Raw genomic sequence first — 17,224 nt, forward strand, 5'->3', positions numbered from 1 at the left:
GCGCTTTACACAATTGATGTATGTATGGATTACGATAAGGTGCAGGATCCCCAATGAAATGATTAAAAAAAAAAGAAAATAGGGCACTTGAGTTGATAAATACCCAGTAAAGGGAATCTACATATTATGGCTTACATCACAAAGCTTCTCATATTACCTTTTGTTTCATGTTTTTTAAAGTTTCATTTTTTACCATGGAAACCTCTATCGTGGAACAAATTTTGTTTTCATTAATTCAGTGAAATTGACTTTCTGGTCATTTTAGCAAGTAGCTCGAAATGGAGGTTCAAGTCTTAGCTTGTTGTTACTGAAGTTTCTTCACCCATATTGTTTATATTTTACATAACTCGACCATACTATTAAAAAGATTCCTTTTTATTACTATATTTTGGTTAACTTGATATTTTCTTACTTGCTGCATGTGGTACAGTCCAGTGATTACTTGTAGTTGTTATCTTCTACAGTGGCATTATTGGTATTCAAATGTCTAAATTGTCATTTTGAATTTTGTAGACCTATAATTTGGGATTCTCTGGACTATTGAAACTTTTATCCCTGGATTCTGATACTTAAATATTTTGGTTGTAGACAGTTTTACATGGAAACTTAGCTAAGAATTATGCAAGCAGCATTGTGAATTTAGGGAAGTTTCTCATTTTGGGAATGAGTGGAGGAATGCTTGTGTTTTCTTGTAGCAGCTATTATAACTAATTTGAAAAACACGTATAGGCATGTTATAATAAATACTGTTTTGGTATAATGGAGTAGCTGAAATTACCATCTTTATCGAAATGAAGTTTTTATAAAAATAAGATTCTTACCCTTACTCATAAGAGAAAATCACAATAGAATTTCTAATATGAGGCCTATTTATACAATTAAGTGAATGTATTGTTTTCAGTCATGAGAGTTGAAGTCTATAAGGAAAATACCTTCTAGTTATTAGGAATTATTTTAGATGTTGAAAGTATGCCATTGTGTGTGACTCTTGAGGACTAGAAAAATGTACGAGATTCACTATACTTTAATACTTCAAGTGTTTTATAATGAATCCACAAATAAATTTTATTAGAAAAAAGAAAAATAAATAAATAGAAGTAGTGACAGGCCGCAGCTTAGCTCCATTAGGCAAACACGGCAGAGCGGCTGTGAAATGGCTCTTTTCATTTCCCGTGGTTCTGAGTAAAGACTAGTTTTGCCTCCCAGACTTGCCACAGTTCTATTGCTTGGAAGATCAAAGGGCATAGGTGTTTCATCCAGATTCCCACCATCTCCCAGGTCAAAGTTATGGATTCCTCTTTGTTTTATGATGAATGAATGGAATGACATCACTTTTTCATCAAGGTCTTTTGGCAACTTCTGTGAAATCTTTGTTCTTTGCCACAAACAGGGCAAACCTGTTCATGAAGCGGGTACACCATCCTGCTGACGCAACAAAATCTTCAATGCCTGGTGCTTTTAATTTGTCATCTTTAGCTATTTGAAGAGCATGTAAGCGAATTCCCACGCATGTTATGCAGTAACCATTTTGACGACATTCCATAACCCATTTATGCAATTCGGTCTCTAGAGCCCCATATGAACTCGTTAAGCCACGTTGAGCTTTTTTTGCCTTTGGAATCTTTTCCAAATCAGCTTTCATTTTCTGCCACTCCCTCACTTGTTTTTCGTTTGAAACCAGCTTCGTATGACCTGCGTCTTTGTTTGGGTTCAGGATTAGAAGTATTGGGGTCCATTTCTAACAGGATAAAAAAAAGCCTTTGAAAAAGAATGCCGTACCATAGCAACTGAAATCTACTCCAAAAATAATCGCTATAGTTCTTAAAAGAGGTCACTTTACAGCAAAAACGGTGGTGTCCAGGGAACTACCGGCATACATTATAAACAAGTAAAATCAATTGGCAGTAGAATGCAGCAAGACAGATAGACTTCACCATGAAAAAGATACCACCCCTCCCCCCAAAGAATCACACTCAAAAGATACCATGAGACCCAAAACATGCTGGATCACCCAGGGAGCTGATGGTAATTCAGAGTTTAGAGAGTTTGGTGTAAGAGTATTCCAGAATGTGATGATGTGACTATGTTTGCACAGAGCAGCCTGTGTTAGGGCTCTATGTTACTGCATGCGCTGCATTACTACATATGCTGCCTTGCTGCATGTACACAACACAGCTGGTATAGTTGAGGCCTCATGCAGGCTGATGAGATTTCAGAAAGTGATGCTATGACTGTGCAAAGAGCAGTGTTACCGCGTATGTATGGGAAGTGCTAACGCAATACATGCAGTACCACAGTGCGTGCACAGTGCAGCGTGTATACGATGAGCCCCAACACAGGCTGCTCTGTGCAAGCAGTCAACACCGGAGCCAGATAGGGGTTAATAAGAAAATAAAAAATGAAGCATAGCAGACTAAGTACTGGTAAATAAACATACTGTATATCCAAGACCAGAGATACCGGTACTTGTACTCAGCAATGCTTGGGTGGAGCAAGGCGGTGTGACCAATGAAGGGGAAGACTGTAAAGGCTACGTCATCGGTCACAGCCCTGGAGAAGAGCGGCCGCATCCGACATTTGGTTCTTGCCCAGTACTGCTGGGGTGCAGGAGAAACGAACAGCGGTGATATCAGCAGTCATTGGACCACCCAGAGGCTGCAGGCACCCTCAGATGAGCAGGAGATACTAGAGAACACCCACACTGCACTGGAGAACAGTTAAGTGGGACCCTCACTCAAGTATACGGCAAGGGGGGGCTTTTGCAGCATAAAAAATGTGCTGAAAAACTCAGCTTCTACACGACTATAAACATTATTATAGAGTGCTCCCCTCAAAAGAGACCTGGACACTCACATAAATACACACTAAGGTGATATACTGACAAAAAGCACAATATGTGAAGTATCACAATAGCACGCCCTTCTGTTTTGCTGATTGGGAAAATGCAGTTAGATTCCAGTTTTCTTTGGAGTTGACTGTGCAAGGACCCTAGGACTTAACGTGATGACCACTAGCATTCTCTCATCTTTAGAACTGGCTTCTAGGACTTGTCATACTTTTGTCCCAACATTTTTTCAGGAGAGACTAGTTTCTGGAGAAGGACTTCATGCTTGGTAAGGGAGAACAGAGGCTCAAACGAGAAAGGCCTTCGACTAAATGGATTGACACAGGGACTGTCCCAATGGACTCAAATGTGGAAACGTTGGTGAGAGCAGTGCAGGACAGGGCAGTGTTTCATGCTGCTATAAAGAGGGTTTGAGGGGTTGGAATGGACACGATGACACCTAACAATATAGAAAAGGCTGTACTTTGATGCTCAAATTTCAGCCTAGCCAACTAGCTATAACTTACAATGCTGCTACAACAGTGTAACATAAATGTCGATCCAATAAGCTTTTCAAAAACCTGATCCACAGCAGTGCATCAGGTGACATGTTAAAGCCTTCACAAGCCTAGATTCCATACCTTAATGATGAACCAAAACCGTCGAGTCAATCCTAACTCATTGTGACCATATACTAGGGAGTGAAACTGTTCATTAGTGTTTCCAAGTCTGTAAATCTTTACAGGCCCATGCAGCCTCACTGTCCTCCCTTGATGTGCCTGGTATGCTTGAGCCAGAGCGTGTGCCCTGCAACCAATCAAGCAAACCAGTGAACCACTAGGACTTCTTTCGCACATGCTCATGATAAAACATTGCATTTACTCAGCAACTACGATTTTGAAGCAATTTCTAAAAAGATTTTTCCCCATTAGCTCATTCAGTCCTCTTCCCTCTTTAAAGCAGACTTGCTTCCAAAAGGACACAGCTGAAGAAAGTCACCATTAAGCACAACTTCAGTATTGCCCAGATGGTATGTTGTTGAACCGGTCAGCATACAGGCCCAGGTGTCTACAAGTAAATTCCTGGCAACTACATTTCTGTTCTTATGTCTGTAGTTTGTTATTCTATCAGTCATCAAATACAGAGAAGATCTAGGGGTCTTCTGTGTAGTGAGAAGAAACAAAGAAAACAACCTACTCACTTCAGACAGCTGGAACTCATTTCCCTGGAAAACCAATGAGTCTCAGACAATACTGCTTACCTCAGGCCCATGGATCTGGCTCTTGCATTTAATAGATTGATTGAGGTAATATTAACGCCCAGGCAAAGCAGACACAGCATTGAGCAAATCAAAACAAAACAAGACCAATCTGTTCTGAGAGGGCATGCCATACCCAAACCAACGGAGTTCTACCTGGACACATGAGGTGGCTATGAGTTGAAACTGACTCCACTAGCTACTAACAACAACAAAAGCACAAGGTCAAATGGTCATAAATTGGATGAGAAATGCAACAGAAGTGGAGCCGAATCAGTAGCACAAGCATATTTACATTGAGTGAGCTAGTGCAGGGAGAAACAAAATGATCACTTTAGGAAACACTAGCCAGTGAACCCTGGCTTGATAGGGAAAGTCTAACCACGTGGGAGGGTTCTGTGATGAGTTTGCAAATGCTCATTTAGATTTCAGATGCTCAAGGACTTCAATACCTCCCAACGTGCAGGCAAAAGGCGTCAAAGAGCACTGAGGTCTTCATGGCCAGGAAAGGGAAGCTCCATGGTCACCCACCAACTGAAAGCTCATTAGCAATAAAGTATACATGGAAATTCTCACACGGGAAAAAATAAATGGAGCATGAAGAAGTACTAGCAAGAAAGCAAAACAAAAGAAGCAAGAGTTATAAGAAATGCAAATGAGGACGTTCAGGTTTATGACCAATATGTGAAGAGCCCAAAGCCAACATTCCAGTCCCAGAGAAAAAAGCTGACCATATTGAACTCATGAGGTCACAGGGCATGGTTTTGTTCTGTAGTACATTAAAAAAAAATTATTGTCATTGAGTCAATTTTGACTTATAGCGTCCCTGAAAGGCAGGGTGGAACAGGTCCAGTTGTTTCTGAAACCGCAGCTCTTTAAGGGAGTAGAAAGCCTCATCCTGCAGACCAGTTAGTGGTTTTGAATTGCTGAACATGTGATTACCAACCCAACGCATAGCCCAGTACATCACTATGGGTGCACAGTGTTGCCATAAATTGGAGAAAACTAGATGGCAGCTAACAAGAAAGGCATTCTTTTCAATGTCTCTAATTAATATAGGTAGGACCCAGGGCAAACATCTGTCCTCAAAACAGCGGGGAGGTACACATGGGTACTCTCTCAGCTGATTTCTACTGTGGAATCATTCAGTGTACCTGCCTAGGGGACCCTTTTGTTTAGCAATGGTTTTCGTCCCTCTGCCCTTAGTAGTCTAATTAATTGAATTCATTGAATACAGTGAGTTGAAGGATGTGACGGAACAAACTAAGGGATAGCCCAAAAGAGTTTGTTCCAGGAGCAGAAAATACCAGACCACAGGACATCAGAGGGGAGTATACTTGATATGTTGAAAGGATAGTCAAACCCCAGGGTTGACCAAATAAATTTTAGATAAATGTTAGAATGTCAGAAAAGCATGTCATTGAGACTTCAATGAAGAAATGAATAAAAAGAGAATGAAGTCAATAAAAAGGTAGCAAGTTTCAAAACAACTGTCCTCCACAAATAGATGTTTCCAAAACTGTCACAACCAATTTTTTTTTGCACTTCACAAAGGAGTCCACAAAAATGTGAATCTAATTTTATTTGGCCTCAAATAACCAATAAACGGTCAAGAATAAGGCCTGGTCTTGTCCACACATAACTCCCTGCCACCACACCTAATCCAACGCACAGCAGAGCTATCAGACAGAGTAGAACTCCCTGTAGGACTCCCACCCCTGTACATCTTTACTGGAGCGAGCAGATGCATCTTTCTCCTGCACATTAACCACTGTGACAAAAAGGTCCCTTTCTTCATATATTCGGCATACAACAAAACATCATTATAGGAATACATAAAAGACAACGGAGAAAGATAAGCAGCCCCAGAAAAGGCCAATTTGTAAGGGAAGCTAATTCAGGACACATCAGGCGATGCAGGGCTCTGACCACAAGCACTCACCCTTCAAGATGAAGGTCCCTAAATGGAGTCCCCAAGTAGTGCGAACAGCGTGCTTAGCTATTAAACAAAAGAGTGGAGGCACCCAAGAAGTACCATAGAAGAAATCAACCAACTTCTAAAACTAGCCATTATAGTTTTACTCTGAAACCACATACGGTCACCACATGGAATCAAATGGTAAGCAAAATGATTGATATTTACCAAACTATTATCTAATTGAGATACAAGGAGCTCATTGGTAGCCAATCCTTCATGCCAGGAATGCACAAAGGGCTTTCAAAAAGGTCATGGAAAAATGGAAAAAGATCATGGCATTTACCCACGAGCCTTTTGAAGCCACTGCATAGCTGTTTCTGATAGATAATGCTAAACAGTGTAGTATTATTGTGCAAAAGAGAATGTAATAAATATGTGTTATAATTCCTCAAATATTGTACATCTTTAAAATTCTTAGGATACCTGTTTATCTTCCACAAAAACTCAGAAATAACCAATATACAAATAGCATTTCTTGAAGTTATTAAAGTTGATATTAATTTTATGCCCTAGCTACTGTAGAGTCCAGTGAGGTTACAGTACAATTGTATGATTCACAGAGAAACTTGTGAGACTGAAAATTAACAGACTGACTTTATTTTTCAGGGTCCTGCAAATTTTACACATTCAACTGCGTGGTTTCCCATGTTCTAGCTAGAAAGTCAACCTCATTGTATAGCTTTGAGGTTCCCTTCTCTGGAAGATCTGCAACTTGTCCTAAGTATTGGCTTTTAAAGGCGTGTGCACATGCACGCATGTGTGCCTTGCTTTGTGTTTCATGTCCCTGAGCACTCCAGATGGTTACCCTGGATAGGTGTTCATGGAGACATAGGAAGTCTGTGTCTACTCCGGGTCTCCAGGGCAGAAAGCCTGGGTGATGCACTTTGAGAAACCAGTCACTGAAACCCCTCTGCAACATCCCTGTGCTCTGACACACACGGAGTCTCCAGGAGTTGGTGTGGGTTTGATCGCATCTGCTTGATTTGGTTCATTTCTAAGGTAAGAAAGAGAATTCTGGCTTCATTGGCTACCTTCAGGCTGGCAGTTCAACCCTACCAGCAGCTCTGTAAGAGGAAAATCAGGCTGGTTGCTCCTATATAGATTTTGAATCTGACACCTACACAGGTACACTAAGTCAGAATTGACTTTGTGGCAGTGAGTTTGTTTTTTGGGGCGTTAGGGACAATGAAGGTTTCAAGTTGGCACAATCCCTGGTACTGGACTGTTCCTCTGAGTCTGCATTACTGCAGAAACACAGGCCTGGAGAGTTGCTTCCCCAAACATGATGCTCCAGAGACATTATGGAGCTTTCAGCTCTCTACCACATGACGGTGCCACGAGATGGCATTATCTCCAAGGCCCCTTACCCAAGGAGAAATTAAACATGATGACGGCACATTCATACGTATGTATGCACATTGGTATCCTGTTGAAAATATGACTAAATCTGAAAAACAATAGTAATTCCCATTAAGAATCACCATGTCTGTAATGAAAAACATGTCGGCATGGCCTATCTAAATTAGTCAGCGAAGAAGCCCTACTGCTCCAGTGGTTCAAGGATTGGCAGCTCCATGAAATGACAGCAGTTGTGTCCCACGAGGTGGCCATCTGGTCACACATAGATTAGAGCCTAGAAACCATAGGAAGGGTTTAAGATCCGATGGCATCACTAACAAAATAAAGCAGTGAATAAAACAAGCCTTTTCTCAAGAACACTTGCATAAAAGGTTAGAACATTTAAGTATTACCATGCATAGGAACAGAGAAAATGGCCACTTATTTTAAATAAGATGATATCTTACTATACATAAGAATAGTATGTCTGGTGCTCGCTTCGGCAGCACATATACTAAAATTGGAACGATACAGAGAAGATTAGCATGGCCCCTGCGCAAAGATGACATGCAAATTCGTGAAGCGTTCCATATTAAAAAAAAAAAAAGACGAAAAGAAAAAAAAGAAGAATAGTATGTCTGGATGTTGTCTTGTATTAGGAACAATTATGACACAATTTTTAAAAATGAGAACCTAATGTTAGTAGGACACAGTTCTTACACAGTCAAATCCAACTAATTGAAGAAACAGTTAACAATTGAGTAAATAAATCAAAAAGGATAAAAATAATTTACATTCTTAGAATTTGGTTCCAAGAAATGTTTTCTGTATATACTAGGATAAGTGATAAATGACTGATTTAAAGTCTATGTCACTGTGGAAAATAACTCAAAACAACAAAAAAAGTGCTGGCCTTGAGGGCATGTGTCACTAAAATATAATATGAATGCACAAAACCAAAACTCACTGCCATCGAATCTCAATTCTGACTCACAGTGACCCTATAGGACAAGAGTAGAACTCCCCTGTGGATTTTCAAAACTGGACCTCTTTACAGGAGGAGAAAATCTATTCTTTCTCCAGATTATTACTTAAAAGGACCTGAAAAATAAATAATTGCTGGATTCTGAAAATCAAGAGGATGTAAAAGGAAATCAAAATTCCCTATTAAAAAAACCTGAGTGGGCTTAAAATCTGGGCCAGCAATACTAAAAAATACAGCCAAAAAAAAAAGCCAAGAGGGATGGGACGGGGTGGAGGGGCAGGGGTGGTAGTGGGTGGAAGAGCGCAGTATTAAAGAGAAAAGAGCCAATAATAAAACCAATCTCTGAGGTGAGGCTCATTTGGGGAGACATCCCCAAGTGGGGCTCTTCACATCTCATGGACTATAGTAGAGATGTCTTGGCACCCCAGTTAGTAAAGGTTTGTGGATGGCAGGGACTGCTTAAAGTCCAAATGAAGGGTCTCCCATAGATTAAGCCTCCACTGAACTCTTTCTGATCATTAAGCAAGGATACAGATGAAATCTGCCCAGGGTCAGAGGACCTTGGAAAGTGGACAACCTCCACCCTTCTCCAGCCAATCCAGGGGGTCCTAGAGTCAGGAGCCATGCCTTAGCAGTTTAGCCTTGACTGCCTGGGTCAGATGTCCCTGGACCAGTCTTGTAAAATGCTCTGACAATGTAGGCGCCCCAATTATGGACCTGGCCCTGCTTCTGTAGTCCCACTCATAGCAGTGCTGTATTGATACTCCACCAATCGTGACCTTGTGGCAGTTTCTTTTGTGGTAATGTTATTTCATTAGATCCCTGACTTGCATGTTTCCCTGACCGGCACTAATGATCTCCTTCATCCGGGTGATGTCCAAGTCTCTGTATTCAAGTTGTCTCGCTTAAGATGTAATAAATTTTCTCTTAAATTATATGTTAGATTAGAGTCTCTTTGCAGTCTAAAACAGAGCACAAGCTAGTTTCCAATGGGCAGAAATGATTCAGAAGGGACACACAGTGAAGATCTGTTTTAGAGTAAAAAGGAGACCCCATTTTAAATACAGTCTAAAGAGAACATTTGTTAAATCTTACTATACAAAGACAACACAAAGACACAAACACATCATCTGGATGAGGGAAGTCAATAGGTTGAAATGGTTTCCCTGGTTCACAATTGAGATGTGAGATAAGGAGAGCAGTGGTGGAGAGGCAGGGCAAAAGAAATGGTCACAAAAGCTTGATTGGTGGCCAAGCAATCCATCACAATGACAGACACTTCCATCCTTAGATAGAGGGCTAACAATATGGGTCCAGGGCCTTCTGACCAATGCAGCCAGGGCAAGACTGATAGGACACGGCTCTTGTCTAGGAGACCCCTTTACTGTCTCCAGTTTGGTGACCTCTACAAGGACACACACACACACACACACACACACACACACACACACGCGCGCGCGCGCGCGCGCGCGCGCGCGCGCGTCTGTCAGAGCGACTGCCACTCCCTGGGCCGCCTGGAGAGAGGTGACGGTAAATCACAACCTTGGATCCCGGCCCGAAAGCATTCGATGGAGGCTCATTCTAGGTGGGCCTCCGCCGTCTATGTGAGGTATTAATCCGTGCGGAGAGCTGGTGTCCGCATAGCCGTCACTGCTTCGGCGCCCTCCCTTTACGAAGCACGGTGCTGCGAAGCTAAGCTCTAAGACAGACCCCAGGCATCATTGGGGGGGGGGCGGGGGCGGGAAGACTGCAAGACTGCCCTCTCCTTTCAGCAAAGGCCACTCTGGGGTCCCTCGCTCTCATGCCAGCGACCTGACGCCGAGGGAATAAAGCTCACGCAAGAACCCACCCCCAACTGGGCCTTTCCGGCGTGCAGGGTGAGGATGCACGAGGGGCTCTGAGCAGGAAAAGGGGGACAGAGTATTCCCAGGGCCGAAGGCAGAGGCCCGTAAGCAGCTCAGAAAGGATTTGACCGGAAACTCCCCAGGGGGTCACGGCGACCTGCAACGCGAGCGGACAGGTGCGGGGACTGCACGGTCCCCGGGGACCCAGATACAGCTGCGGCCGCCAGGCCTGCAGGGGACTCGGCGCCTGGGAGCGACGAAGAAGCACAGCCTCACTCACCTTCGCGGGGCGCTCACTGAGCCTTCGCAGCGGGAGGAAGTGGGCTCCACCGGAACTTCCCCCCCACCGCGCGCGGTGGGCGGGGTCTATGCGAGGGGCGGGGCCGGGCGGAGGCTCGCTGGGGAAACGGACTCCTCCGGCGTCGGGACCCCTGCAGACCGCTCCCGGGCGGACGGAGCTGCCTTTGCCGTCTCCGGGCGCAGCCGGGGCGATCCGCACCAACCACAGGATGCGCAGGATTCATCAGCTCCACAGACTGATGGCTGGCACCCAAACAGACATAGTCTGGAGGTCCTTTGTCTTCGCGCGCGCGCTCGCTCTCCGCTTTCCCCTGCTGACTACCTGAACCGCCCGTGGCTCTTTCTCCAGGACGCCTTCCCGGCTCCCGGGGGGCTATCCACCGTTCCCGTCCCTGCCAGGGGTCCCGAAGCCGAATCGGGGCGGTGGCCCCACAGCCATTTAACTCTTTCCTCGCCAGACTCAGCTGTAGTTTGTTAGTGGGTCTGTATGAAACTTAATTTTCTTTTCCTTTCTGTAATAGTGGCTCTCGTGGTCTCTATACCTTTTAAATTAGCTAATTCTCTGGCTCTAGACAAAGGGCCAGCTCGACCCTTTATGCCACTTTCCTAGACCCCTGTCACCTCATTTCCTTTGATTTCCTGTTCCCCACAACCTCACCTCCCTCCCTAACTCAATTAAAGGTCTCACTTCTCTCTTGTCTCTGAAAGACCTTACAGAAGCCCTGCTGTTCCCTTCGGGTGGCCCTGCTTGCATTTGAAACACAACAACACACAAGCCATGACAGACAGAAGACAAACGGACAGAAAAGTGGGTGGAGGGCATTTCCCCAAGAGACACCTCAGTTGCACAGACCACAGAGACTCACCGGTTGACAGCATCTGATGCCACCTGCCCCACTTTAACACGTCTCTCCTGGCACCATATGGCTTGCACATGAGCTCCCCACCACCACCCAATTTGAGGAGTCCTGAGCCTTGCAAAATCAAGAGACTTGACAAGCCTGCGTCATCCTCGGACAATGATTTCATGCCCTGCTCCCTGAGCTATACCACGCAGACCGGACCTCCTTTCCCTTGATGCATGCTCAGGTGAGCATCAAGATTGGGCATTCCTGAAAATGCCACAGTTGTCTTCTGCTCCTCCCCTCTTTCTCCCTCTCCTCACTACTAAAGATTGATTTCCCCCAATCTGTGGGTTCCGTAGAAGGAACCTGACATTCAAACCCCTGAAGAGCCAGCCGAGCTCCTCAGCGCGCCGCTCCTGTGCCGTATAAGTCTCCCCTGCCCGCTGCGTCATCTGATCACCCGCCTGATAGCTCTCCCCTGTCCTCACCGGTTGCCTCTCATACCTGCTCCCACAACCCTCCCGCTGCCCTTTGTCCTTTAAGAGAGGTTGCAGGCATAGAGGGACTCTTTCGAGTCCATGTCCCTTTTTCCTTACAGGACCTGTCACAATTGGAGACCCGCCTGGGCTCTTTCTTGGCAGACCCCTTTAAGTTTATTAAAAAATTTACTTACATTACCCAAACGTATGATTTAACCTGGCATAACATCCAAGTAATCCTTGCTTCTACCCTTACCGCCGAAGAGTGTAAGCAAGTCTCTGATGCAGGCCGCCAGCTAGCAAACAAAGACCACGCTATTAACCCAAATGTCCCCTTGGAGGAGCATGCCATCCCACTAAAAAAAACCCGTTAAAATTACCAGCCTGGCCGGGGGTCCAACTTTCCCCACAGAAACCTAATGCTCAGGTACCTCATTAAGGGCTTAAAAACAGTTTCCTGCAAGGTTGTCAAATATGACAAATTAAGGGAAGTCACCCAAAAGGCAGATAAAAACCCTGCTCTTTTTTTTTTTAACCGCCTCCAGGAGGCACTCAAAAAGTACACTCATTTAGACCCAGGGTCTAAAAGCGGGGCTTCTATCTTGGCCTCTGACTTCATGTCTCAGTCAGCCCCTGACATCAGAAAAAAGCTAAAAAGGCTAAGGAGGGCCCTGAAATTCCTATACAGGATCTGGTGAAAATGGCATTTAAAGTTTTCAACACCCGGGAGGAGACAGCTGAAGCCACTCACCAGGCGAGGGTCCAACAGATGGTTAGCCTCCATTCCCAAGCCCTGGTAGCAGCCCTAAGGCCGGTAGGTAATCCCGTCTGTCGCCATGCTCCCCAAGGGAGCCAGCGCTTACCATCAGGAGCCTGCTTCAAGTGTGGCCGCGACAGCCACTGGGAAAAAGCTTGCCCCAACCCCAAGCCTCCTACCAAACCTTTCCTGCTGTGCAAATGGCCGGGCCACTGGAAGTCGGACTGCCCGACCCTGGCTCTGCCCCCGGCTCCGCAAAGCCGAGGCGCAGAGATCCAGGAAGCTCCAGACACAGAGCTACAAGGTATGGAGTTGCTGGGGTTCATGGACTGAAGAAGCCCTAGCCCCTCAACTCCAATAACCCTCGCCGAGCCTAGGGTCATGCTCCAGGTAACGGGTGAGTCCATCTCTTTCTTGGTGGATACGGGGGCTACCTATTCTGTGATCCCTTCTCACTCGGGCCCTACTTTTCCTTCCCAGATTTCTGTGGTGGGAATTGATGGGTCCCCCTCAACCCCTAGGGAAACCCAACCGCTGTTTTGCACGTTTGATAAAACTCCATTTTCGCACTCCTTCCTAGTCATCCCCTCCTGCCCAGCCCCGCTACTAGGCAATTAAAGGCTACTATTTCCTTTTCTAGCACCTCAACCTCCTCTAATCTCCTAATGGTCATGCTCAACAGTCAGGATCACACACCACAACCCCCTGTTATTTCCCGTTTACCAAAAGTATTACCGGAGGTGTGGGACACAAGCACCCCCTCCGTTGCATCCCATCATACCCCGGTACTAATTAAACTAAAAAATCCTGAAGTTTACCCCAACCGACCACAGTTCCCTATTTCAAAACACACCAATTAGGCCTTAAGCCCATAATAGATTATTAAAACAAAGTTTGCTGACGCCGGTAAATTCCCCTTGTAACACTCCCATTTTACCAGTAAAAAAGCCTAATGGACAATACCGCCTTATACAAGATCTCCGCCTAATTAATGCAGCAGCGGTCCCTATCACTCCTGTAGTGCCCAACCCCTACAGCTTCCTATCCCGTATCCCGGCAAACACCATCCACTTCACCATACTAGATCTCAAAGATGCTTTCTTCACCATTCCTCTTCACCCAGATACTCAGTTTTTATTTGCATTTACGTGGCATAACCCTGTTACTGATTTATCCCAGCAACTTTCCTGGTCAGTTTTCATGCAGGGTTTCCGAGATTCCTCTCATTTATTCGGACAAACTCTAGCCGAAGATCTGTTTCCGTCAGTTGTATTACAATATGTAGATGACTTGTTAATATGCTCCCCCTCTGAATCAGATAGTATATCCGCCGCCACCATTCTGCTAAACTTCCTAAACTCCAAGGGTTACAAGGTCTCCCCCTCCAAGGCTCAAATAGCTCTCACTGAAGTTACATACCTTGGCCTGTCTATCATCCCCACCCACCAGGCAATCACATATGACAGGATCAAGGCCATACAAGCTCTCCCTGCTCCCTGGACTGCATCAAAAATCTCCTCCATTTTAGGATTAGCGGGATTCTTTAGACAGTGGATCCCCAACTTCTCACTTTTAGCCAAACCTCTGTATCAGGCAGCCAAAGAATTCCCCGTGGGTCCCCTTACTTCCCCTCAGATGGTGCGTTGTGCCTTCCTTCTGTTACAAAAAGCCCTCTGCACTGCTCCCGCCCTTGCTTTACCAAACCCCTCTAGACCTTTTTTTCTGTGCACAGATGAAAGACAACAATTAGCATTAGGAGTTCTAGTGCAGCCCATAGGCTCCTCTCCCGTCCCAGTCGCCTACCTCTCCAAACAATTAGATCCTACTGTTTGCGGGTGACTGTCGTGCCTTTGTGCTCTTGCTGCTGCCACTAAGCAAACCATTGAAGCTAGAAAAATCAACTCCCATTTTCTCACTCCTTTTTAGTTATCCCCTTGTGCCCTGTTTTGTTTCTGGGAAGGGATATTTTAACCAAGTTACATGCTATTATCTCCTTCTCCAGCAATGCTCTCCCATTTATCGCCCTCTTAAGTCAGGCCACCGCCACACCCTCATCCCAGCCCCAGTTTCCAATTTCAAAAACCCACCGACTAAGCCTAAGGTTACTTTTATTAAAAACAAAACTGGAATTGTTAAGCAGACCCAAGCAGAAGTAAGGAAGGGGTTAAACCAAATGTTCTGCTTCAGTACCCTGCAGCTTTTTGGAGAAACCACAGCCTCAGCAGATAGCTTCCTTTTAATTTTTCAGGGTTAGTTATAAAATAAAGGGGAAATTTTTTTAAATCACTGAGTTTTAACTGAAGTGTATTAATAACTCTCTTAAAACAGTGTCTTTATGTTTTCCCAAGTTCTGAGCGGCAATGAGTAAACTGAAGTCACAGTTGCCCTTGTTAAAATAAGATTAGTCCCAAGAAATTGTTTGTGCTTAGAGCAATTTTATCAGGATGTTATTGTTACACTATGAAAGCTATTACCCTTTGCTTTTACCCGTTTGCGTGTGGGCCCCCCGGGATCCATCCGGCCTCAGTCCACTTGAAATACTCTATGGGCAGCCCTTCCTCTTCTCCCCTCTTCCTCCGTGCGACAGCCCTCCATTAGCCTCCTATTTACCATACTTGTCCTTACTCCGCGACTTCCTAAGACAACATGCTAACTCCGCTATCCCTGAACCTTCTCCAGCCTCTCCCGACCTCCCAAAGTCAGTACACCTTGGAGACACCGTATTAATTAAATCTTTAGCACCCAAACCTTTGGCACCCCAGTGGGAAGGTTCGTACACTTTCATCCTCACCACTCCCTCAACCGTCAAGGTAGTGGGCCTACACTCTTGGATACACCTGTCCAGAGTCAAACCGGCAATCAAAACTAACCATGACCCCCAGTGGTTTGCTCGGTCTACTGGCCTTATGTCTGTCTCACTCACCTCACCAAACCAGCCAGCTAATCCTAGCATAACTTCCCTTTGCGCCTGGAAATTCTTTCTCACTGAAAATGTAACTAACTCCCAATATCGCCAGCATCACCTACTCACAGGAAAAAGTTATCTCCTAGCCACAGCTGATTACCTGGTCATTGGTTGTTCCGGTCAAGTCTACCTTAATTTCACCTCGTTCAAACACGGTTCCAACTCCCCGAATGCACACGTTCTCCCAAAACCAACTTCCCCCATTGTTTCCCCCCCCCATTGTTTGTTTTCTATATGACCAAACCTCTAACCCCGCTTGTGAACAAAAATGGGTAGGAGAAAACACAGGGTGCCCCTGGAAGTCCTGCAATAGTCACCATGCTCACCCCTCCTCCATAACCAAATCCCACCGGTTCTATTTGTCAGGAACAAAATTCACCTTAACCTTCCCTGACCCGTGGGACAACAGGTAAACTAAACCAGTCAAGGGAAGCTGGTATTTTAACTCCCACAGCACATACCCTAATGCTAGACTGTTCATATGGAGGTCGCTAGCCCAGGTCCAATCCACCATCCACCGTAATATTCAGATCCAAGAACATCAACTCACTAACAAAATTTCTAAACCTTTTGGGTCTCTCTTCTCCTGGCTCACCCTGCTACAGCAGGGACTGGCCATCACCAACCTTGCTGGATTAGGCAACCTTTCCACTTGCTTCATGTGTGTAGCCCTGGAATGCCCTCCTCTAGCAGCAGTCCCAGTTCCCAGCTGGTCATCTGCACTTAAGGTCTCCACCACGCAATCCATAATTATCCCCAATGTCGCTTTTTTACTTCACACCAGGGTATGCACAGGTGCTGTTTTGTTACTCCAATGCATCCACTCAACTGTGCAACACCACAATGCCACCTTCCCAGCCAATAACAGCACCAGCAAGATTTTTCTTCTGGTGCAATCATACACTCACCAAACATCTTAACATCGGTAGCATGTCTACCCTCTTGTGCCGACCTGTCACTAGTTCCGCAGCTCACTGTCTACACCCCAGCTGAATTCCAGACCAAATACACCCAGACACTTAGTCACCGCAGTAAAAGAGCAGCCTTTCCCTAGCTTCATCAACAGTCACAGTGAGACTGAGTGGTGGCGCCCTGGGACACTCCATTACCACAACCAATCAGTTAACTGAATGCTTCCACTTGGCACTTGATACCTCCACAGAATCCTTAGCCTCCTTGCAAAGACAAATAACTTCTATTGCTCAAGTTACCTTACAGAACCGCTGCGCTCTAGACCTCATCACAGCAGAAAAAGGAGGAACCTGCCTCTTCCTCCAGGAGGAATGCTGTTATTACATCAATGAGTCGGAAGTTGTGGAAACCAATATCCAGACCCTTAATGAACTAAGCCGTGAGTTACAGAGCACTAGATCAAAAACAGATGGGACATCTTCCTGGTGGAACACTTCTCTTTACTCCTTTTTAGCCCCCATATTAGGACCTGTAATTTTAGTTACAATTTTGCTTTTAATCGCTCCTTGTCTTATCCAGCTCCTCCAAAGCCGGCTCCGTGACATCACCCAAGCTGCAGTTCACCAAATGATGTTACAGCCATATGAACCCCAATATGAATTTCTCCTGGAAACTCAATATGAATTCCCCCATCGTGTGCCGGTCCCAGAATCCCAGTACTCTGCCTTACAAACCCCCC

The 17,224-nt window shown here is 45.2% G+C and overlaps 1 long non-coding RNA gene and 1 other non-coding gene across 2 annotated transcripts in view; one reads left to right on the plus strand and one right to left on the minus strand.

The window, feature by feature from the left end:
* The window catches only part of LOC142422176 (uncharacterized), a 35,932-nt gene extending 25,365 nt beyond the window's left edge, over positions 1–10,567 (minus strand). The window contains exon 1 of the long non-coding RNA XR_012779060.1: positions 10,508–10,567. This is a non-coding gene — a long non-coding RNA (uncharacterized LOC142422176). The remainder of the gene's footprint in view (positions 1–10,507) is intronic.
* LOC142423530 (U6 spliceosomal RNA) lies at positions 7,889–7,995 on the plus strand. The gene has a single exon (XR_012779161.1). It is a non-coding gene; the product is annotated as a U6 spliceosomal RNA (small nuclear RNA).
* Positions 10,568–17,224: the final 6,657 nt, after the last annotated feature.

Source organism: Tenrec ecaudatus, chromosome 12, assembly GCF_050624435.1.
Source record: "Tenrec ecaudatus isolate mTenEca1 chromosome 12, mTenEca1.hap1, whole genome shotgun sequence".
Taxonomy (NCBI): domain Eukaryota; kingdom Metazoa; phylum Chordata; class Mammalia; order Afrosoricida; family Tenrecidae; genus Tenrec; species Tenrec ecaudatus.